Source organism: Cervus canadensis, chromosome 7 (genome assembly GCF_019320065.1).
Source record: "Cervus canadensis isolate Bull #8, Minnesota chromosome 7, ASM1932006v1, whole genome shotgun sequence".
NCBI lineage: Eukaryota > Metazoa > Chordata > Mammalia > Artiodactyla > Cervidae > Cervus > Cervus canadensis.
The window spans coordinates 84,641,423-84,667,247 of NC_057392.1; the positions used below are offsets into that span (position 1 = coordinate 84,641,423).

The 25,825-nt window shown below is 39.5% G+C and overlaps 1 pseudogene; it reads left to right on the forward strand.

The window, feature by feature from the left end:
- Positions 1-9,812: 9,812 nt before the first annotated feature.
- LOC122445665 lies at positions 9,813-9,940 on the forward strand (annotated as a pseudogene).
- Positions 9,941-25,825: the final 15,885 nt, after the last annotated feature.

Below are 25,825 nucleotides of genomic sequence, written 5' to 3' on the forward strand. Positions count from 1 at the left end.
AATAGCCATTTTGACAATATTGATTCTTCCAATCCATGAACACGGTATGTTTCTCCATCTGTTTGTGTCCTCTTTGATTTCTTTCATCAGTGTTTTATAGTTTTCTATGTATAGGTCTTTTGTTTCTTTAGGTAGATATACTCCTAAGTATTTTATTCTTTTTGTTGCAATGGTGAATGGTATTGTTTCCTCAATTTCTCTTTCTGTTTTTTCATTGTTAGTATATAGGAATGCAAGGGATTTCTGTGTGTTAATTTTATATCCTGAAACTTTACTATATTCATTGATTAGCTCTAGTAATTTTCTGGTAGAGTCTTTAGGGTTTTCTATGTAGAGGATCATGTCATCTGCAAACAGAGAGAGTTTCACTTCTTCTTTTCCTATCTGGATTCCTTTTACTTCTTTTTCTGCTCTGATTGCTGTGGCCAGAACTTCCAACACTATGTTGAATAGTAGTGGTGAGAGTGGGCACCCTTGTCTTGTTCCTGATTTCAGGGGAAATGCTTTCAATTTTTCACCATTGAGGGTGATGCTTGCTGTGGGTTTGTCATATATAGCTTTTATTATGTTGAGGTATGTTTCTTCTATTCCTGCTTTTTGGAGAGTTTTAATCATAAATGAGTGTTGAATTTTGTCAAAGGCTTTCTCTGCATCTATTGAGATAATCATATGGTTTTTATCTTTCAATTTGTTAATGTGGTGTATTACATTGATTGATTTGCGGATATTAAAGAATCCTTGCATTCCTGGGATAACCGGTCTTGTTTTTGCTAACTGTATAGAGCTTCTCCATCTTTGGTTGCAAGAAAATAATCAATCTGATTTTGGTACTGACCATCTGGTGATGTCCATATGTAGAGTCATCTCTTGTGTTGTTGGAAGAGGGTGTTTGCAATGACCAGGGCATTCTCTTGGCAAAAATCTATTAGTTTTTGCCCTGCTTCATTTTGTCCTCCAAGCCAAATTTGCCTGTTACTCCAGGTATCTCTTGACTTCTTACTTTTGCATTTCAGTCCCCTATGATGAAAAGGACATCTTTTTTGGGTTTTAGTTCTAGAAGTTCTTGTAGGTCATCATAGAACCATTCAACTTTTAGCTCCTTTGGCATTAGTGGTTGGGGCATAGACCTGGATAACTGTGATATTGAATGGTTTGCTTGGAAGCTAACAGAGATCATTTTGTCACTTTTGAGACTGCACACAAGGACTGCATTTCAGACTCTTTTGTTGACTATGAGTGCTACTCCATTTCTTCAAAGGGATTCTTGCCCACAGTAGTGGATATAATGATCATCTGAATTAAATTCTCCCATTCCAGTCCATTTTAGTGCACTGATTCCTAAAATGTCCATGTTCACTCTTGCCACCTCATGTTTGACCACTTCCAATTTACCTTGATTTATCGACCTAATTTTAGTCAACCCTAAAGGAAATCAGTACTGAGTATTCATTGGAAGAACTGAAGCTGAAACTGAAACTCCAATACTTTGGCCACCTGATGTGAAGAACTGACTCATTGGAAAAGACCCTGATGCTGGGAAAGATTGAAGGCAGGAGGAGAAGGGGATGACAGAGGATGAGATGGTTGGATGGCATCCCTGACTCTATGGATGTGAGTTTGAGTGAGCTCCAGGGGTTGGTGATGGACAGAGAAGCCTGGCATGCTGCAGTCCATGGGGTCGCAAAGAGTCAGATACAACTGAACGACTGAACTGAACTGAACTGATGGACCTAACATTTCAGGTTCCTATGCAATATTGTTCTTTACAGCATTGGAATTTACTTCTATCACCAGTCACATCCACAACTGGGCATTGTTTTCACTTTGGCTCCATCTCTTCATTCTTTCTAGAGTTATTTCTCCACTCTTCTCCAGTGGCATTTTTGGCACCTACTGACCTGGGGAGTTCATCTTTCAATGTCATATCTTTTTTCCTTTTCATACTGTTTATGGGGTTCTCAAGGCAAAAATACTGAAGTGGTTTGCCATTCCCTTCTCCAGCAGACCATGTTTTGTCAGAACTCTCTACCATGACCCATCCATCTTGGGTGGCCCTACACAGCATGGGTCATAGTTTCATTGAGTTAGACAAAGCTGTGGTCCATGTGATCAGTTTGGTTAGTTTTCTGTGACTGTGGTTTTCATTCTCTCTGCCCTCTGATGAATAAGGATAAGAGGCTTATGAAAGCTTCTTGATGGGAGAGACTGACTGTGGGGGAAACTGGGTCTTGTTCTGATGGGCAGGGCCATGCTCAGTAAATCTTTAATCCAATTTTCTGTTGATGGGTGGTGCTGTGTTCCCTCCCTGTTGTTTGATCTGAGGCCAAATTGTTGACCCACCCCTCCACTGGAGACTCCTGGACACTCATAGGCAATTCTGACTCAGGCTAGTCTGACTCAAACAATAGAATGGGAAGACTAGAGATCTCTTCAAGAAAATTAGAGACACCAAGGGAAAATTTCAGGCAAAGATGGGCACAATAAAGTACAGAAACGGTACGGACCTAACAGAAGCAAAAGATATTAAGAAAAGGTGGCAAGAATACACTGAAGAACTATACAAAAAAATCTTCATGACTCAGATAACCATGATGGTGTGATCACTCACCTAGAGCCAGACATCCTGTAGTCCAAAGTCAAGAGGGCCCTAGAAGGCACCACTACAAACAAAGCTAGTGGAGGTGATAGAATTCCAGCTGAGCTATTTCAGGTCCTAAAAGATGAAAATGTGAAAGTGCTGCACTCAATATGCCAGCAAATTTAGAAAACTCAGCAGTAGTCATAGGACTGGAAAAGGTCAGTTTTCATTCCAATCCCAAAGAAAGGCAATGCCAAAAAATGTTCAAACTACCACACAATCTCACTCATCTCACATGCTAGCAAAGTAATGCTCAAAATTCTCCAAGTGAGGCTTCAACAGTATGTGAACCAAGAATTTCCCAATGTTCAAGCTGGACTTAGAAAAGGCAGAGGAACCAGAGATCAAATTGCCAACATCTGTCGGATCATAGAAAAAGCAAGAAAGTTCCAGAAAAACATCTACTTCTGTTTTATTGGCCATGCCAAAGCCTTACACTCTGTGGCTCACAACAAACTGTGGAAAATTCTTCAAGAGAGGGGAATACCAGACCACCTGACCTGCCTCCTGAGAAACCTGTATGCAGGTCAAGAAGCAACAGTTAGAACTAGACATGAAACAATGGACTGGTTCCAAATTGGGAAAGGAGTACATCAAGGCCGTATATTGTCACCCTGCTTATTGAACTTATATGCAGAGTACATCATGTGAAATATTGAGCTTGATGAAGCACAAGCTGGAATCAAGACTGCTGGGAGAAATATCAATAACCTCAGATATGCAGATGATACCACCTTTACGGCAGAAAATGAAGAGGAACTAAAGAGCCTCTTGAAAGTGAAAGAGGAAAGTGAAAAAGCTGGCTTAAAACTCGGCATTCAAAAAACAAAGATCATGGCATTTGTCCCCATCACTTAATGACAAATAGATGGGGAAACAATGGAAACAGTGAGAGACTTTATTTTGGGGGGCTCCAAAATCACTGCAGATATGAAACTAAAAGACGATTGCTCCCTGGAAGAAAATCTATGACCAACCTAGACAGCATATTAAAAAGCAGAGATACTACTTTGCTGACAACAGTCCATCCATTCAAAGCTATTGTTTTTCCAGTAGTCATGTATGGATGTGAGAGTTGAACCATAAAGAAAGTTGAGCACCAAAGAATTGATGTCTTTTTTTTTTTTTTAATTGATTATTTTGAACTGTGGTGTTGGAGAAGACTCTTGAGAGTCCCTTGGACAGCAAGGAGATCAAACCAGTTAATCCTAAAGGAAATCAGTCTTGAATATTCATTGGAAGGACTGATCCTGAAGCTGAAGCTCCAATACTTTAGCCACCTGATGTGAAGAACTCATTCATTGGAAAAGACTCTGATGCTGAGGAAGATCGAAGGCAGGGGGAGACGGGGATGACAGAGGATGTGGTGGTTGGATGGCATCACTGACTCAATGGATATGAGTTTAAGTAGTCTCCAGGAGTTGGTAATGGACAAGGAAGCCTGGCATGCTGCACTCCATGGGATCACAAACAGTTGGACACAACTGAGCGACTGAACTGAACTGAACTGGTGCACTTAAGATTCTGACTCTGAGAGTAAGCTCCCTAGGGAAGTAGCATTCCTTACAAAATGTTTCTTTAAGGATTTATTTATGTCTTGGGCTACTATTAAGTCCAAATGGATAGTATAAAGATTTAAGCATGCAAAAATTAATTTAATAATACAGCATGATAGTAAGTCATGTAAAATTATTTTATATGATATAGTTTAAAAGTGTTTCATAGAACACTCATTCCTAGTGGAAAAGAAATGACAGTTGAAGGAGCACTTTCATTAGTTATGAAATTAAGTTCTTCTTTCAAAAAGATTTTCATAGAAATGTGAAGAAAGTAACCAAGGCACCTTGATTACTAAAACTGATCTGGGAATCCTTATTTACCTGCCTTCCTTTTATCAGTACAAATGCCTGTGAAGCAAATAAAGATTAAAGTTCTGGTGATTCTGCTGTTCTCCAAAGAGGACAATTTTGCTGCTCTCTTCAAGCTGATTTTTTGCCGGTATCTCCAGCATCATGTTCATGTTGATGTTATGAAAGGCAAGTATATATACTTATAAAATTCCATTATTCAATACATGTTGATACATGCACAGCCAGAAATACAGCAGACAGCAAATTTGTATTTACCTATTGAATGAATAAATGAATGACTAGATGTGATAGGTACTCTGCAGGACTCTATGAAGAATGCTTAGATAAATATGATTTACTGTATATTAGATATTTAAGATATCCTTTTAAATATCTTTACACCTCTAAATTAGAATGCTTCTTACAGTCAATAGTCTTAAAATTATGATAGGCAATGTGGTGTTTTTTTTTTATAATTTTAGGATTTTTAAAATTTATTTTAATTGGAGGCTAATGACTTTACAATATTGTGGTGGTTTTTGCCATACATTCACATGAATCAGCCATGGGTGTACATGTGTTCCCCATCCTGAACCCCCCTCCAACCTCCCTCCCCAACCCATCCCTCAGGGTCATCCCAGTGCACCAGCCCTGAGCACCCTGTCTCATGCATTGAACCTGGACTGGTGATCTTTTTCACATATGATAATATACATTTTTCAATGCTATTCTCTCAAATCATCCCACCCTCGCCTTCTCCCACAGAGTCCAAAAGACTGTTCAATACATCTGTGTCTCTCTTACTGTCTCATATACAGGGTTATTGTTAACCATCTTTCTAAATTCCATATATATGCATTAGTGTAATGTATTGGTGCTTTTCTTTCTGGCTTACTTCACTCTGAATAATAGGCTCCAGTTTCATCCACTTCATTAGAACCGACTCAAATGCATTCCTTTTAATAGCTTGGTAATATTCCATTGTGTATATGTACCACAGCTTTCTTATACATTCATCTGCCGATAGACATCTAGGTTGCTTCCATGTCCTGCCTATTGTAAACAGTGCCGCGATGAACATTGGGGTACATGTGTCTCTTTCAATTCTGATTTCCTTGGTGTGTATGCCCAGCAGTGGGATTGCTGGGTCATATGGCAGTTCTATTTCCAGTTTTTAAAGGAATCTCCACACTGTTCTCCACAGTGGCTGTACTAGTTTGCATTCCCACCAACAGTGTAAGAGGGTTCCTTTTTCTCCACACCTCTCCAGCATTTATTGCTTGTAGACTTTTGGATAGCAGCCATTCTGACAGCATGAGATGGTACCTCACTGTGGTCTTGATTTGCATTTCTCTGATAATGAGTGATGTTGAGCATCTTTTCATGTGTTTGTTAGCCATCTGTATGTCTTCTTTGCAGAAATGTCTGTTTAGTTCTTTGGCCCATTTTTTGATTGGGTCGCTTATTTTTCTAGAATTGAGCTGCAGGAGTTGCTTGTATATTTTTGAGATTAATCCTTTGTCTGTTGCTTCATTTGCTATTATTTTCTCCTATTCTGAGGGCTCTCTTTTCACCTTGCTTATAGTTTCCTTTGTTGTGCAAAAGCTTTTAAGTTTAATTAGGTCCCATTTGTTTATTTTTGCTTTTATTTCCAATATTCTGGGAGGTGGGTCATAGAGGATCCTGCTGTGATTTACATCAGAGAGTATTTTGCCTATGTTTTCCTCTAGGAGTTTTATAGTTTCTGGTCTTACATTTAGATCTTTAATCCATTTTGAGTTTATTTTTGTGTATGGTGTTAGAAAGTGTTATAGTTTCATTCTTTTACAAGTGGTTGACCAGTTTTCCCAGCACCACTTGTTAAAGAGATTGTCTTTTCTCCATTGTATATTCTTGCCTCCTTTGTCAAAGATAAGGTGTCCATAGGTGCATGGATTTATCTCTGGGCTTTCTATTTTGTTCCATTGATCTATATTTCTGTCTTTATGCCAGTACCATACTGTCTTGATGACTGTGGCTTTCTAGTAGAGCCTGAAGTCAGGCAGGTTGATTCTTCCAGTTCCTTTCTTCTTTCTCAAGATTGCTTTGCCTATTTGAGGATTTTTGTATTTCCATACAAATTGTAAAATTATTTGTTCTAGTTCTGTGAAAAATACTGTTGGTAGCTTGATAGGGATTGCATTGAATCTACAAATTGCTTTGAGTCATATACTCATTTTCACTATGTTTATTCTTCCAATCCATGAACATGGTATATTTCTCCATCTGTTTGTGTCCTCTTTGATTTCTTTCATCAGTGTTTTATAGTTTTCTATATATAGGTCTTTTGTTTCTTTGGAGAGATTAATTCCTAAGTATTTTATTCTTTTTGTTGCAATGGTGAATGGAATTGTTTCCTTAACTTCTCTTTCTGTTTTCTCATTGTTAGTGTATAGGAATGCAAGGGATTTCCTAGTGTATATAGGAATGCAATTTTATATCCTGCAACTTTACTATATTCATTGATTAGCTCTAGTAATTTTCTGGTGAAGTCTTTAGGGTTTTCTATGTAGAGGATCATGTCATCTGCAAACAGTGAGAGTTTTACTTCTTTTCCAATCTGGATTCTTTTTATTTCTTTTTCTTCTCTGATTGCTGTGGCTAAAACTTCCAAAACTATGTTGAATAGTAGTGGTGAGAGTGGGCATCCTTGTCTTGTTCCTGACTTTAGGGGAAATGCTTTCAATTTTTCCCCATTGAGGATAATGTTTGCTGTGGGTTTATTATATATGACTTTTTATTATGTTGAGGTATGTTCCTTCTATGCCTGCTTTCTGGAGGGTTTTTATCATAAATAGATGTTGAATTTTGTCAAAGGCTTTCTCTGCATCTATTGAGATAATCATATGGTTTTTATCTTTCAATTTGTTGATGTAGTGTATCACATTAATTGATTTGTGAATATTGAAGAATCCTTGCATCCCTGGGATAAAGCCCACTTGGTCATGATGTATGATCTTTTTAATATGTTATTGGATTCTGTTTGCTAGAATTTTGTTAAGGATTTTTGCATCTATGTTCATCAGTGATATTGGCCTGTAGTAATGTGTCTCTTTCTTAATGGTACACAAATTAATGATACAACTTACAATTGACACTCTTTGATTTGATGATTTTTTGGTCACATATCTGAGATAACATGGCTTGTACAAAAATCTTGGACTTGTAAATATAGAAAAAAGCTTAGAGGGCATCTTGTTCAACCTCTCTTGTTTAATAGACATCAAAACTGAAACCCTAGGAGATCAAGGCCCAAATAATTCAGCTATTTCACAGAAATGCTGAAACTAAAATACAGTTTACCTGACTCTTGACTGAATATATCATACCACATTACTTGACGTGATAAAAATTTCATAAATTATCCCAATCTGCTCTGACATTTTTTTCTTTTGGTTAAAAAACTAATTGGTTTTTAAAAGCCTATTGGTTTTTATCAAAAGTATCAGAACTTACACATTTCAATGAGTTTTTCTTCAAAGTAAGCACCTTTGAAAATTAGACACTTTTATTCTATTGATATCATAGCACAAAACATCTCTGGGATTTGTTTGATGTCATCTTCAGAGAAAGTTTATCTATTAGAAAAAAAATCAGCCTTCTTACTTAGAACAGTAGTACTGTTACTTCCTAGAGGGCATTTCAGAAATTTGCAGAAGATTGTAACAACAGTGACGTTGCCACTACATTTTAGGGGATATAAGTCAGAGACAAGCTTGTGCCTAATTTTTATTGAAAGCTCCCTACTTTTCCATACCCTACTCCTTTAGTCTCTGTAAAAACAAAGCCTCATATGCCACCAGCTGCAGACATCCCAGCCCAGGTTGACATCCCAGCTTGTACTTCCACACCCTCCAGGGAATATATCCACAGAAGAGGCTGTGCATGCCCTCCAGGCAGGGAATTCTAGAATTCTGGGTATGCAGGGAAGATGGGCCAGAAAAGGGGGGCAGCTGGATGGTCGTATCCCTTGGATTCCAAGGACTCTTTGCTCTCTTGGGGTCAGAGTAGGGTCCTGGGCTGCCTGGGGCAGTACTGGTCATATTTCCCTGCAGGCACAGTCCAGCACAAGCAAGCAGGGCCTATGTCCTGACAACTCCCAAATGTTCTGCCAACTAAATCACTGCAAATATAAACTGATTCATAAAAATCCTAAGAAGTCTTTATGTTAGTAAAAAAAAAAATCTTCTAGAAGGACTTTATTTGGAAGAAAGAAGTTTATTTGGAATAAAGAGTTTGTCATAAAGCTTGTTGACCAGTTTATTCACTGTACACACTCTGTCTGCCAATTTCAACTATTCAGTTGTCCATACAATAGTGCAGTTAGCAAGAAGCAAACAAACTATTTGCAAACAGCTAACAGATGAAGATTTGAAAGCCTTTTAACAGATTTAAAACCACAAAAGTAGTACTGGGATCTCACTGAATTTCATTAATTAGGTTGTTTTCAAATATCCCATATTATTGCCTACTTATATACACATACTTTAAATTTTTTCTAGTGCAATGATAAAAACAACATATCAACATTATTTATTTTGGGGTTACCTACTACTTTGCAAACTTACTCTGTTACTGCCCCTCTAATTCTACCACACGATTTCTTTTGAGGTCCTTACCTCATATTCCTATTTGTTTTCAAATGTATCATCTGTTCCCCTTGCCTATGGAAAGCTAAAACCTCCAAGGCCTTTGTCTGTACTGGAACCTGATGTGGCCTCCACAGACCACAGGACCACAAGGCAGGAACTATTGTGCCACCTCATTTCTATTTCTCCTACATCATAACACTGAGAATGATTTGTGTACTACACTTAAAAGGTATTAAGCCCAGCATGTTATTTGCCATATCTCATGTTCTCATGACTCCTGTGATTTATCTTGGCACATTACCTCTATTTCAAGTAAGCCGTTTCCCTTTCTCTTATATACATATCACTGAACGTCTGCAAATGGGAAGAAATGAGGGAGGTAGACTCCAGCCAGAAGCCAGGCCATCCCCACAACTCAGTTCCCAACATCCCAACAGGCTTTCTTCTGCACATGAGCATGACATAGGAACCCCTCACCCTCTTCCAGGAATCACTCTGTGATCCCGAGAGGAGGAAAGGCCTTGAGAGAATACAGTAAACAGTTTACCGATTTAACAAGATTTGAAACTTCAGTTCAAAAGATTTGAAAGTGTATTCAAAAGTGGGAACTGATCATCTGTGTTTGAAAACGAAAACAAGTATAGATCAGAAGTACAAAGGGAAGCAAACCATAAATACAAAAGTAATGTTACTCTGTAGCCAACTAAGCCAACCGTGCTCTTTTCCCCATGGGAGCCCAGGGGGCAATGGCCTCAAGCAGCAGCCTCCCCAGTGGTGTATGTTGCCGGTATAGCTTTCCCTCAGTGACCTGAGAGACAAGCTTCTCCAGTGAACGTGCATGTCTGATCTTGTGCTGTCCCAAATCTAGGCTTCAGACATGTATGTGGGGTACCTTTGGAAACCCTAGGCACAGTGGCCAAGGTCTACTTTGGCCAAGTCACCATGTCCATCCACACCAAGCTGAAGAACAAGGAGCATGTGATTGAGACCCTGCTCAAGACCAAGTTCAAGTCTCCTGGCTGCCAGAGGATCTACATCTCCAACAAGTGAGGATTTATTAAGGTTAACGCAAAAGAATTGGAGGACATGGTGGCAGAAAAAGGGCTCATCCCAGATGGCCGAGGAATCACATACATTCCTAACAGTGGCCCCTGGACAAATGGTGGGCCCCACACTCACAGGAACATTGGTGCTATTCCCTGCTTACTCACACCCAACAATAAGTCATACTTCCCCGTCCAAAAAACAAGGAATGTTAAAGAAAAACATTCGATAAAAGCAAAAATAAACAAATGGGACCTAATCAAACTTAAAAGCTTTTTGCACAACAAAGGAAACTACAAGCAAGGTGAAAAGACAGCCCTCAAATTGGGAGAAAATAATAGCAAATGAAGCAACAAAGGATTAATCTCAAAAATATACAAGCAACTCCTGCAGCTCAATTCCAGAAAAATAAATGACCCAATCAAAAAATGGGCCAAAGAACTAAACAGACATTTCTCCAAAGAAGACATACAGATGGCTAACAAACACATGACAAGATGCTCAACATCACTCATTATCAGAGAAATGCAAATCAAAACCACAATGAGGTACCATTACACGCCAGTCAGGATGGCTGCTATCCAAAAGTCTACAAGCAAGAAATGCTGGAGAGGGTGTGGAGAAAAGGGAACCCTCTTACACTGTTGGTGGGAATGTAAACTAATACAGCCGCTATGGAGAACAGTGTGGAGATTTCTTAAAAAACTGGAATTAGAACTGCCATATGACCCAGCAATCCCACTGCTGGGCACACACACTGAGGAAACCAGATCTGAAAGAGACACGTGTACCCAAAGTTCATTGCAGCACTGTTTATAATAGCCAGGACACGGAAGCAACCTAGATGCCCATCAGCAGACGAATGTATAAGAAAGCTGTGGTACATATACACCATGGAATATTACTCAGCCATTAAAAAGAATTCATTTGAATCAGTTCTAACGAGATGGATGAAACTGGATCCCATTATACAGAGTGAAGTAAGCCAGAAAGATAAAGACCAATACAGTATACTAATGCATATATATGGAATTTAGAAAGATGGTAACAATAACCCTATATGCAAAACAGAAAAAGAGACACAGATGTACAGAACAGAATTTTGGACTCTGTGGGAGAAGGGGAGGGTGGGATGTTTCGAGAGAACAGCATCGAAACATGTATATTACCTAGGGTGAAACAGATCACCAGCCCAGGTGGGATGCATGAGACAAGTGCTCAGGGCTGGTGCACTGGGAAGACCCAGAGGAATCGGGTGGAGAGGGAGGTGGGAGAGGGGATCGGGATGGGGAATACATGTAAATCTATGGCTGATCCATGTCAATGTATGACAAAAACCACTACAATATTGTAAAGTAATTTGCCTCCAACCATAAAAATAAATGAAAAAAAAAAAAAGATAAACATTTGAGCATACTCCAGGAGATAGTGAAGGACAGCGAAGCCTGGCATGCTGTAGTTCATGGGGTTGCAGAGAGTCGGACATGACTTAGCGACTGAAAAACAGCTAAGATAAACATAAGTGAAAACATGAAACATATTAAACATATTCCAAAACAATTGCTCAGAAGAGGAAAGCTGGATGCAACATAGATCTGTAGAGAAGTTCTGATGTTTTTAACAGAGTCAACTTCATGCTAGATTTTGTTACTGAGCATGAACTCACGAGAAACACAAAGTCCTGCTGATTGTGGGGATTGCTCCCTCCTCAGTCCCCTCTATTCTGTTCACCTAAGCTCCAGCTCCCCTTTCTCTTGAATCTCCAGGCTGAGACCTTTAGAGCACTGACCACACACAGTATCACATGTGTGTGTCCACCAGTGACCAGCTAAACCATCCATCTGTCTGTGATCACAGCCCAGCTTACAGTATAATACTGCAATCACCCGTCTGCTCTCCTCAGGATCTCCTTTCACATCAAAAGGGTTTTAGACCACATCAGTTCAGTTCAGTCGATCAGACATGTCCGACTCTTTGCAACCCCGTGGACTGCAGCACACCAGGCTTCCCTGTCCATCACCAACTCCCAGAGCTTGCTCAAACTCAGGTCCATCAAGTCAGTGATGCCATCCAAAAGTATTAACAGCAGCACAGCTTTTCAATTCTTCCTACTTAAGCATTTGTAACCCACTTTTATTTCATATATAGGTACAACTCACTCTCCCTTTTATTGGACTAGCTACAGAAAGAAATGGAATTGTCTTAAAGAATCAGTGGCATAAAAAAATAGGAAGTTTTAGTGGGAAAGGTCCTATGAAAGGAGACCTGTGTCCTAGATCCAGCTCCCTCACTGAATATCTACTATGTGACCCAGATCATGCTAGACAGCATCTTCCTGGACTTGGGTAGAGCAAACACTCTAAGCAACAAAACCCAGCAGTAATGTTTTTCTCCCTTAAAAACATTCTAACTCCCTTATAGATCTTTTTTGTTACATTTACCTTTCTTCTTCTGGGCAAATGAACAACTCACATACTAGGTCTCATGCTAGATGCCAGGAAAGCAAGATGGTTATGAACATGGTCCCATTTACTTTCAAATCTAGTGAGAGAGATGGCCGTGTGTGCAAATAATTACACACAGAAGCAAGTGGAGAGGAACACGGGTGGAAAATGATCAATTCTTTTCAAGAGAGTTGCCTCATTTGAGGCAGCGAAACCTTCCCTGCTCATGTACAGAATGATGTGAGGCTCAAATGGGACACTGTATGTGAATGAAATTTGAAAATTGTAATACTCTCTCTTCTTGTGAGGCACTTATCTTACATTTCTTGTCTTTCTTATCTGGTCACATCTAAACTGTAGTATTTGGTAAACTGTCAACAGACAAAGGGGAGGTAGGGCAAGCCATATTTCATATTTCACTACTTTCCCAGATTAATTCACCATATTTAGGTAATAGATTGGTTGCAATCCTCCCCGCAGCCAATGGGTTAAGAACCAGTTCAATCTGAGAGTGATAATATGCAAGATGTTGCAAGCTAGATGCTCAGCATTGACTTTTGTACATTAGTATGCATCAAGCAACCCCTCAGTGGGAAGACAGGGTAACAAGTGATGAATCACCTTGTAGATCATAAGGTTGTATGCACACTAAATGAATCTTTGTACTGTGGCATCTATGCAATGTTTGGCCTTGATTTATAATTCAGTATAAAGTTTTTCATTGCTGCAAAAGGGTAATGAAATAACAAGATAAAGTTGAGTTAAAAGTGCTTTCTCATCTAAATGTCTATTCCAAGAAAAAAGTTATGGCTGGATTTGAACCGACAAGAATAAAGAAAAAAATCATATTTCTCTTTCCCTAATTTTAGGGTTCAGCTGGTGCCAGAAATCTGTTCAGTGTGGTGATTTAATCACCAAGTTCAAATAATACTTCTCATTGGCTTGAAAAATAGCTGGACACAGGGAGTGGCATAAAGCAAAATGCTTTTGGTGAGGCGCATTCTGACATCTTCTCCATAACAGAATTTTATTTTCAAATTACTGAATCAACCTCAGTGCCAGGTAATAATTTGATACTTAATGATCATTATTCTTATATTTTCACCGCAAGGTGGACATAATGGCTAACCAGAGCCCCCATGACTTGGCTTGGCTCAAAATAGGGGGCTATATAACAAAATTTTAATGACACAGTTCGTTTGAAAATCTGAAAAAAATTCATAAAAGCAAAGACAACCTTAAGAAGTTTAAGTCTGAGAGTCTTGTCTTGAGTTGCTATTTTAATGCAGAGCTATTCCACTGTGTGATGGAAATATTCTGTATCTTCACTGACCAAGACAGTAACCATTATCCTCATATGGGTATAAGCACTTAAATTTGGCTAATGCTACTTGAGGAACTGAATTTTAATTTAATGTTATATTAACTATAACTTACACAGCCATAGGTGACTGAAAATGAAAGTGTTAGTCACTCAGTCGTGTCCAACTCTTTGCAACCCCATGGACTGTAGCCCACCAGGCTCCTCTGCCTATGGGAGAGGCTGCAGTGGGTAGCCATTCCTTTCTTCCTGACCCAGGGATCAAACCTAGGTCTCCCACATTGCGGGCAAATTCTTTACCATCTGAGCCGCCAGGGAAGCCACAGGTGACTGGTGGCTACCATGCTGGATAGCATGTGAATTCTGTTCTTAAACACTATTGAATAACTATTGAATAACCCACATATAAACTCAAGTATTAAAAGCAATTTTCTAAACTACCTAATTTTTCTGCAATGAGTTACTAACTTCAGAGTGCCTCAGTTTTGTGAATCCCATAATTGACTTTGTACAATGCTTTTCCTTATTTTTCTGATCTTATTTCTTAAATCAGGGTCAATGGGGATTCTAGTTTCCTCTGGTTTAAGTCTGAAGCAGCTATCACATAAAAGAGATGAAGAGTTGTTTTACTCAATGGGAGCTAGCAGAGTAGGCAGACTCCCTGGCTGTTTCAAGGTCAAGCCATGTGTTTTTTTATTATTTTAACCAAAGGATGCCATGATGCTGCCTCGCAAACAGCTTCACGTTGAGTCACCAACAAGAATGATCTGAAGGAATTTCACAGATACAACATGTCTATGAGGAATGTTAGCAGCCACCCTATCAAGTAAAAGACTCCATGTCTTAATAACAGCTATGATTCTCTCCAATATGACTGAATTGTTGCAGACTCAGCTGAACATACAATGAAAATAAGGCAACAGTCCTCACAAGATGGTCAGGAGAGAGATGACTGAAAGCAGCTGATGGGACATTTTGAGAGCTAGTTAGCCTTATTAGTGTCTAGCATAATAGTTTGCATGTAGCAGGTGGTCAAAATTATTAACTGATTGTTTCATAATTGATAGACCTAAAATTGGAAGAGATGCCAGATTTACATATTACACAAAAATAAACAGATATAGCATTATTGCTACTATATGCTCTTTTTTGCTTAAAAGCATCCAGTATAAACATATCCTAAATACACAATCCTTTCAGTTTGGCTTCAAACAATGTTTAAAAAATCATGTGATGATTTCAAGTGATGAAAGCACTTCAGATGCAAGCTTTCCAAAGGTTTCTTTTATGTGCGCAATGCTGAAAATCAGGTATCCCAAGCACACTGTTCTAATGTTTGTTCTAAGGTTAGTGAGTTCTTAGAATGCTTTCAAATCTAAATCAAAAACTCACGTGTCACTGTAAGTAAATTGTTAGTAGTGTCTTTATAATACAAGTAGTCAAAGCACAATGATTTTTATAGGTAAAAGTAGAAATACCTTGCCAATAATTCTTCACTCATTTTTATCTGATCTCACATATTTAGATATTTTGTAGGTTTTTAATTCAAAGATCAATCATTTTATGAAAAGTGTGAATCTACAATGATTTGTTTCTGTGGACTAGCCTTCAGAGATTATGCAAAGAAACCCATTTGTGAGAAGAATTAAAGCATTTTTCAAAATGTATAGATGGCTAGATTCAAAAAGAACAAAAGTGAAACACTAGTTAGATCTGAAAACAACACGAAATGAAGGCGAAAAAACCTCCCTCTAACTGGCACACCCGTGTTAGGAGTTTGGCAGTCACATAACATTCTTTTTCTTGCTATCAGTAATCTGGGGAGGGTGGGGCCAGGGGTGAGGGGTATCCTGTGTGTGTGTGTGTGAAACTAATGACTCCATATTTCAGTTTGATTATCAATAAGAGAACTGTTAACAGTACTATGAGACAAGAAAGGCAAACAGGTAGTAAAAGGCCACAGGTTTGGTTTGGCTTGGTTTTTTACAGGAAGTAGAAGAAGGTTGCAATTGGAGGTGACAGAGGTAGTAACAGTTGATTCCAGAGATTTGATGTGAGCTCCCCAGCACCAGACTGCACTCACCAAGCCCTCAATTCCTGTTAAAGAAGAGACATGGGCCAACCTTAGAGGGAAGTCTTGAGCTTCTTAAACGTAATGCATTGAGGTTTGCTCTCAGTTAACAAATAGTAGTGAAGAGATAATTGCCTGAAGAACGCAGTGGTTTAAGGAGCTGCTTTAAAGTCAGACAAGGGAGAAAAGAGCTGATGGTGCAGTGGCTCTCCGTGGTGCTTCTTATCCTGTGAATGACGATGTAGATGAGTTGAGCGATTCTACGGAAGCACTTTAGGGACAAGAGAGCCATGAACAGTGGCTGCAGCTGTGGAGCACCCCTGTCTGCCTCCTTCCTGAGGCAGAGTGCGATGCCTCCTTGGGGGCCTAATTAGATCTGTGAGTGTTTTCCCTTCCAGACACGCGGAAATGAAAACCAGAATGCAGAGAATTAAACTATACCAGAATAGACCCTGCTCATGACACCTCCCAAATCATTCAATCCCTGCTTTCTTCATTCCTTTCCATGCCCTTGCTTATATCTTCAAGCCCTCTCACCTAGATTATTAAAATAGATTTCTATCAGTGTCCTGTACACAGTTCTTCCAAAAATACCTTTTAAGGATGTCAATTTGATCTTGTTATTTCTTACCTAGGAATGCCTCAGTAGTTTTTCATGGCCAGCTCCTCCAATGATCTATTTCTTTCCTGCCTCTTACCCTCTTCTTTGAGCTCTCTCTCCTTATCCAGAAGGTTTGCCGTGGCAAGGAGGAAGAGGAGAAGCAAGATAGAGAAGAATAGGTGCCTGCTCCTGAGCTCCTCCTATGTTATATGTTTTATAGTTGCAACATTATTCTCCATAACCCTATGGAATAGGTATCACTGTTTCCATTTTACTGATGAGAAAAGTGAATGGGAAGAAGGGATAAAATAGTGTAAGTCATCTACTTTGTAAGACTTAAGAGTCAGTAATCAATCCAGAGCTGTCTCCAGAACTTGTTTTACAGCCATCACTTCTGGGTCTTCAAATATGCTATTCGCTCCATATCAAATGTTCCCTCAACCTTCATTTTGAATCAACTATTATACTCTTATTCATCCTACAAAATCCTGTGCATGAATCAACTCTTCAAAATTATTCTTGACTCTCAAGAGATCATTCATCATTTGTTCTACTCTAATCTAATACATCACAACTGTGTTTTAAACAGCAACATTGCATTTGTCATGCCAGATTCTAACTGTCTGGTTGACATGGCTGTTTCCCCTACTAGACTGCTCTCAGAGTTGCTTGAAGCCAGAAATCATGTTTTTCCCTCACTGTGAGCTCAGTGACTGGCATACTGCCCAGTATGGTGCTCTGTCAATCTTTGTTGATTTGAACAACTGTATTATGCAAAGAGTAAACTAGTAGATAAAAAGCCTTTGGTTAAATTCTTAACTAGAACTTAACAAACCATCTATGTGAGTATTAGCAGATTATTTAACTTCTTCATGCCTCAGAAAACTTATTTGTAAGACTACCCAAGAGATTTGGGGTGAGATACTAAATTGGCTCCAACATCTCCTCAGATTCTAAAATCTGTGCACTTACTCTTTTACATACAGTGTATGTGGAAGGAAAACTACTGTAATCAGACACAAGAGGAAACACGGCATTTGTAGAATTGCACTTATTGAACAGTTGATGGAACTTAACTGTATTTATGAGGCAATTGGTGGGTGGGGTGGCTAACCATCTTATAAATAAACCACTTTATGAGTTTTTAATGTGTTCCTTATTAAAAGTGCATTACTTTCCATACTAAATTAAATAGTATTTAAAGCCAATGTTTCTTTTTTTACCTTTATTTAAATGAGATTTCTGCTTGCTTTAGTTATATGATTAAGTAGCACAAGCTACTTGGGATGCAGACTAATAGAGGAAAATATCCCTTTAATGATAAAAAGAGGATTTTAGAGCAAGAGGAGAACTAAGACACAGATCCAGAGCTCAAGGAATGGAGACAGCTCTCAGGTGGTTAAGAGTGGAGTAGCCTCATCCCCAATTTCCAGATACTTGACTAACTGGAACCTTACTGCTATGATCTCATTGCCATTCCAGCTTAGGATTCATTGGTTCCCTCTAAATATGATCAGAAGAGAATGTGGTCAACACATGCAATCAATACTGCCACACTATAATCGACTTCCCTTTTCTCACATCAAGAGTAGTCTGCCTTTCCATCCTCCATAAGGCATTGAGCATGAAGCTACAGAACTCAGATAGCTTCTTCCATCACCCAGATCTGGGAAGTGGTGCATAGTGGACAGGTCATCCAATCAAAACCAAGGAATCAATGAAAAAAATGGAACTTCTAGGAAAAGAAAGCTACTTTTTTCCTTCTTTCCTTCCAGAAGTGAATGAGAGCTTTGTCATCCACCTTGAAGAGGAGAGAAGAACCTGAGGCTGCCACAGACCATCATATGGAGCTGACATGGAGCCATAATGAAAACGAAAAACACAAATGCGAAGAAAGAGAAACTAGATTCTGCCCACAGTGTTTGTACCTTAAATCTACCCTTCCCTGAAGTTTTCCCTATCTCTGGACTTCTTTTTAATTATGTGTGCCAGTTAGTTTTCTTTATTACTTAAGCCAGCTTGAGATAGATATATTAGTGTGTGTGTGTGTGTGTGTGTATACACACACACATATATTGCAAGTAACAGAAAAACTGATAAGAGATGGTCTGTGCTATTCAAGGTTATCTACAGAATGGAAGAATTTTGGTAGAATGTATTTCAATGTCTTAACTACATAAAAGGCCTAAACTTTTTTCCAGGTTAAATTCAGAACAAGAATCTTTATCTGTAAACCCTACTATAGATTAGACTACTGAATCTCAATATTTGTTTTATATCCAAGGTAGCTCAAAAAAGAACTTCAAAAGCATATATCTTAAATTCTTAAAACCTAATTTTAATTGTAATTTTCCTTCCTTTTATAATAGCAATGCAAAAATTTGGAAATGAAAAATAGAGGAAGGAGGGAAAAATCACACACATTCTTACCACATAAAATTTACAACTCCTAATGGTTGTTTTTCCTTCTAATATTTTTGCTATGATTTTCCCCTTGATTGAGCCCATTCAGACTGGTAAATGTAATATCTATTTGTCTTGATTTAAAAAGTAAATCAGTCAGTCAGTTCAGTCACTCAGTTGTATCCGACTCTTTTGCAACCCCATGGACTGCAGTACGCCAGGCTTCTCTGTCACCAGTTTCCGAAGCTTGCTTAAACTCATGTCTGTTGAGTCCGTGATGCCATCCAACCATCTCATCCTCTTTCATCCCCTTCTCTTCCTGCCTTCAATCTTTCCCAGCATCAGGGTCTTTTCCAATGAGTTAGTTCTTCGCATCAGGTGGCCAGAGTGTTGGAGTTTCAGCTTCAACATCAGTCCTTCCAATGAACACCCAGGACTGATCTCCTTTAGGATGGCCTGGTTGGATCTCCTTGCAGTCCAAGGGACTCTCAAGAGTCTTCTCCAACACCACAGTTCAAAAGCATCAATTCTTTGGTGTTCACCTTTCTTTATAGTCCAACTCTCACATCCATACATGACTACTGGAAAAACCATAGCCTTGACTAGACAGACCTTTGTTGGCAAAGTAATGTCTCTGCTTTTTAACATGCTGTCTAGGTTGGTCATAGCTTTTCTTCTAAAAAGCAAGTGTCTTTTCATTTCATGGCTGCAGTCACCATCTGCAGTGATTTTGGAGCCCTGAAAAATAGTCTCTCACTGTTTCCATTGTTTCCCCATCTATTTGCCATGAAGTGATGGGACCGGATGGCATGATCTTTGTTTTTGAATGTTGAGTTTTAAGCCAGGTTTTTCACTTTCCTCTTTCACTTTCATCAAGAGACCCTTTAGTTCTTCTTCACTTTCTGCCATAAGGGTAGTGTCATCTGCATATCTGAGGTTATTGATATTTCTCCCAGCAATCTTGATTCCAGCTTGTGCTTCATCCCGCCAGGTGTTTCTCATGATGTACTCTGCGTAGAAGTTAAATAAGCAGGGTGACAATAAACAGCCTTGATGTACTCCTTTCCCAGCTTGGAACCAGCCCATTGTTCCATGTCTGGTTCTAATTGTTACTTCTTGACCTGTATACAGGTTTCTCAGGAGGCAGGTAAGGTGGTCTGGTATTTCCATCTCTTGAAGAATTTTCCACAGTTTGTTGTGATCCACACAGTCAAAGGCATAGTCAATAAAGCAGAAGTAAATGATTTTCTGGAACTCTCTTGCTTTTCCTATGATCCAGTGGATTTTGGAGATTTGATATCTGGTTCCTCTTCCTTTTCTAAATCCTGTTTGAACATTGGGAAGTTCATGATTCACATGCTGTTGAAGCCTGGCTTGGAGAATTTTGAGCATTACTTTGCTGCCATGTGAGATGAGTGCAATTGTGCAGTAGTTTGAACTTTCTTTGGCATAGCCTTTCTTGGGGATTGGTCTGAAAATTGACCTTTTCCAGTACTGTGGCCACTACTGAATTTTCCAAATTTGCTGGCATATTGTTAATAAGTGAACTTCTGGTCGATATGAAACAGTTAATTGATGTGGAATATCCCCTCACACACATACACACACACACACTCCAAGAAAAAGTATTTGCTGAATAAAGTGTAACAAAATAGGAGAGAACAAGATGACGGAGGAGTAGGTAGACTTGGAGTACATCTCTCTCCACAGATACATCAGGAATACACTTTCAGACACAGAAGTGCATGCAGAACATAAGCTGAGAGCAGTCAGGAGTACCTGACCAGCAGAAAAGAATACACAGACCCACGCAAAACTCAGTAGGACGAAGGAACTAGGGGGAAAAACAGGAGTGTTAGTAGGGCTGGACCTGCCATCAGTGTGTGGGGGACTGAAGCAGGGGCCCGATCCCCACATTGGGGCAACTGAGTCAAAGGAGAAATATTAAAGGCTGAGAGTTAAACAGCTGATCTGTGGCAGCCTAAATGGAATGAGAATCAGACAGTCCTTGCTGCAGCCAAACATACCCCGGACAGGGATGCAGGTCCCCTGGAAGGTGCAGCAGCTGGGAGCTGGAGTTTAGGGTTTATGGAGCAATCCCAAGGAGAGAGGCTGCCGTTAACTGCTGAGAGATGGATGAAGGGGATGTGAGGGAGGAGATTGTGGTGGGAAATGCCTGTGGAGGAAAGTCAGGCAACCATGGAAGCAAGGAGATACTGCTGAGTCACGCATAGGGGATGGAGCCATCACCATAGCCTCTCTCCCCACAAGCCAGCATTGGCAGCTGAACAATAGAGAGGCTGGCCCATCAAATGCCTGAGGCACTGAACTACACAGTAGGATGCCACCCACGGTGCCCCTTTAAGTGCCTGATGTGCCAGGCACATCAGGACCCCAGTCAGGGGAGCCCCTCTATGTACCTGATTCCAGAACAGCAGAGAAGGACCCCAGGCAAGGGAGCCCTCTAAGGGCCTGAATGGGCGGAGCTGTGAAGAAAGACTGGCCAAAGAGGCCTTGGGATCACCAGCTACAAGAGGCTCAAGAAAAGACTCTGATAGGGCGATAACTCCTGAGGCGGAGGCATTCCATGTCTCTGCACACTTGGTGCCTCCAGGGTCCCCGCGAGCCAGGCAGCTGCAGCAGCTTCCCGCACTCTCCCTGGGGCAGAGCTGCCGCAGGCAAGAAAAGGCTTGCATCTACGCATGCAGGGTCGCTTCAGTCGTGTCCGATTCTTTGCGACCCTGTAGACTGTGGCCTGCCAGGCTTCTCTGTCAGGGGGGTTCTCCAGGCAAGAACACTGGAGCGGATTGGCCCATATTGGTTGCCATACCTTCTAGAGCACTGTATTTCCTGCTGCCCCAGCCGCCAACCCCCCTGAGCACCTGGTGCTCCCAGAACCCCTGCGACCCCAGCAGCCGCACCACCTCCGCACCTGGCCCTTGCAGGGGCAGAGCCAAGTCCTCCAGGGCAGCCTCAGGAGCAAACCCCAGTGGACGACCCACGTGCAGAGGTGGAGATAAAACCACAACTGAAACCCGGGGGCGGTGTGGCTGAGGAAGAAGACCCAAAACCTCCCACCAGCTGTACAATCTGCAGATTAAATCCACACGACCAGCTAGGCAGACTCTGTCTATGGAATATACAAAAGGCCACTGAGAGCTCCCAGAAAAGAAAACGCACTAGTTCTGATGGCTGTGGACATCGGAGACAAGAACACAGGGGTAGGACCAGATTAGCATCTGAGCTGCCCCCGCAGCAGGTCCAGAGACCAGCGCAGTGTTGGAGGGCATCCTAGGGAGGCGAGGTGGACTGTGACACCCAGCGAGGGAAAGGACCCTAACAAAAGTGACTCAAAAAAAAAAAAAAAATTTTCATTATTCTTATGTTTTGATTTGTTCTGCAGATCCTTTTGGATTTTTTCTTTTTTTTATCCCGCCTCCCACCGCTGCCATTGTAGTTGTCGATTTTATTGGCACTATGAAATCTAATTAAGCTTTTGAGTTTTTTGGTGTTTTTTTTTTTTTTTCTTTTTTTTCTCAGTCACATTTTTTATTGTTGCTATAAACCACTGCCTCTACATTGGGCTTTTGCAGTTTTGGGGAGTTTTCCTTTTTTTTTTCTTTTGTCTTTCTCTAATTTTAATTTTTAAATTTTTAAACCTATTATTTTTTTTCTGTATTTATTCCTTTGTTTGCTTTCCTACTGTCCTTTTCCCCTTGCAGTTAATCTTTAATGTATATAAATCACCTTTATCTACCTCTATTTAATTTAGTATATCTATTCTTTCTTTTATTTCTTCCCCTCTCAACATATTTGTTAGTTTCACTTTCATTGCTTTATTCCTCAATTGGCACCTTGCTTTAGTTTTGTTTTCCAGTTTGTGCTTTAGTTAGTTTTGTTATGGTAGACATAACTTTCGGTTTCCTTTGTTCGCTGGATCAACCTATTGTACTTTATTTTTGTTGAACTGTTTTGATTTTGCTTATGGGTGTATATGTGTAAGTGTATATTTAGTCACACTTTATTGTCGTTATAAACCTCTGCCTCTACATTGGGCTTTTGCAGTTCTGTGGAGTTTTCCTTTTTTTCTTTTTTCTTTCTTCTTCCATTTTTTTTTCTTCTCTCTTTTTTATAAATTTAATCCTTAATTTTTTTAACCTATTATATTTTTTTCTACATTTGTTCTTTTGTTTGCCTTTCCTACCATTCTTTTCCCCTTGCAGTTAATCTTTAATGTATATAAATCTTCTTCATTTACCTCCTTAACTTTGCATATCTATTCTTTCTTTCCTTTCCTCTCAACATATTTGTTAGTTCTATTTTCATTGCTTTATTCCCCAATTGGCACCTTGCTCTAGTTTTGTTTTCCAGTTTGTGCTTTAGTTAGTGTTGTTCTGGTAGATGTAGTTTTTGGTTTCCTTTGTCTGCTGGGTCAATCTACTGTACTTTATTTTTGTTGAACTGTTTTGATTTTGCTTATGGGTGTATATGTATATGCGTATATTCAGTCACACTTTTTATTGTTGTTATAAACCTCTGCCTCTACGTTGGGCTTTTGCAGTTCTGTGGAGTTTTCCTTTTTTTTTTTTTCCTCTTTTCTTCCTTCTTCCATTTTTTTTTTTTTTTTTTTATAAATTTAACTTTTAAAACCTATTATATTTTTCTACATTTATGCCTTTGTTTGCCTTTCCTACTGTCCTTTTCCTCTTGCAGTTAATCTTTAGTGTATATAAATCTCCTTCATCTACCTCCATTTAACTTTGCATATCTATTCTTTCTTTCTTTCTTTTCTTTCTTTCCTTTCCTTGCAACATATTTGTTAGTTTTATTTTCATTGCTTTATTCCCCACTTGGCACCTTGCTTTAGTTTGTTTTCCAGTTTGTGTTTTAGTTAATTTTGTTCTTAACTGGTAAATATAATTTTTTATTTCCTTTGTTCTCCAGGTCAATCTATTGTACTCTATATTTGCTGGACTGCTTTGACTTTGCTCATGGATGTATGTGTATATGTGTATATTCATTATTTTAACGATTATTTGCCTGATTTTGTAACTGCCATTTGTGTGGGATTCATCTTTGGTTTCTTGATTTGGATATTTGTTTTAATCTCACTTAATGCCATAATGAACCACTGGTAGAATCTCCGTTCCTGACCAGAGATCAAGCCCTGAGCCTTTGGAGTGGGAGCACTGACTCCAAGACCCTAGACCACCAGAGAACTAACCCTAGGGAGTATCAACAGTGAGAACTCACACAAAGGAGACCACTTGAATACAAGACCCAGCGTCACCCAGGCACCAGCAGCACCCTGTGCAGGATGCCTCATCTAAACAACAAGCAAAACAAATATACAAACCCAGTCATCAGGAGACAAGATTACCACCTCACTCAGCCTTGCCCATCAGAGGAAAACAAACAAAGAAAAACTCAGCACAAGCCTCACCCTATTCAGGGCTTACACAAACCACTGGACCAACCTTAGGAGGGAAGAAACCAAAAGGAAGAAAGAATTCAACCTTGAAGCCTGGGAAAAGGAGACCTCAAACACAATAAGTTAAAAAAAATAATAATAATGAAAAGGCAAAGAAATACTACACAAATGAAGGAACAAACCAGAAACACAGAAGTCCAAATAAATGAAGAGGAGACGGGCAAACTACCTGAGAAAGAATTCAGAATAATGATAGTAAAGATGATCAAAAACCTTGAAAACAAAAAGGAGAAAATGCAAGAATCAATTAACAAAGACCTAGAAGAATCAAAGAATAAACATACAGAGATAAACAACACAATTACTGAAATTAAAAATACTCTAGGAGGAATCGATAGCAGAATATCTGAAGCAGAAAAATAAATCAGTGAGCTGGAAGTAAAATGGTGGAAATAATTTCTGAAGAGCAGAATAAAGTAGAAAGAATGAAAAGAACTGAGGATAGACTCAGAGACCTCTGGGACAATATCAAATGCACCAACATTCAAATTATAGGGGTCCCAGAAAAAGGTAATGGCACCCCACTCCAGTACTCTTGCCTGGAAAATCCCATGGATGGAGGAGCCTGGTAGGCTACAGTCCATGGGGTCGCTAAGAGTCAGACACGACTGAGTGACTTCACTTTCACTTTTCACTTTCATGCATTGGAGAAGGAAATGGCAGCCCACTACAGTGTTCTTGCCTGGAGAATCCCAGGGATGGGGGAGACTGTGGGCTGTTGTCTATGGGGTCGCACAGAGTTGGACACAACTGAAGCAACTTAGCAGTAGCAGCAGAAGACAAGAAAAAGAAAGTGTAAGAAAATTTTTGAAGAGATTATAGTTGAAAATTTCTCCAACATGGAAAAGGAAATAGTCAATCAAGTCCAAGAAGCACAAAGAGTCCCATACAGGATAAACCCAAGGAGAAACATGCCAAGACACATGCTAATCAAACTAACAAAGACTAAACACAAAGAAAGAAGATTAAAAGCAGCCAGGGAAAAGCAACAAGTAACATACAAGGGAAACCCCATACGGTTAACAGCTGATCTTTCAACAGAAACTGCAGGACAGAAGGGAATGGCAGGACATATTTAAAGTACTGAAAAGGGAAAATCTACAACCAAGATTACTATACCTGGCAAGAATCCCATTCAAAATTGATGGAGAAATAAAAAACTTCAGAAAAGCAAAAGTTAAGAGAATTCAGTACCACCAAACCAGCTTTACAACAAATGTTAAAGGGACTTATACAGTCAAGAAATGTGAGAAGAAAAAAGATCTACAAAATCCACCCCAAACAATTAAGAAAATGGCAATAGGAACATATATATCAATAATTACTTTAAA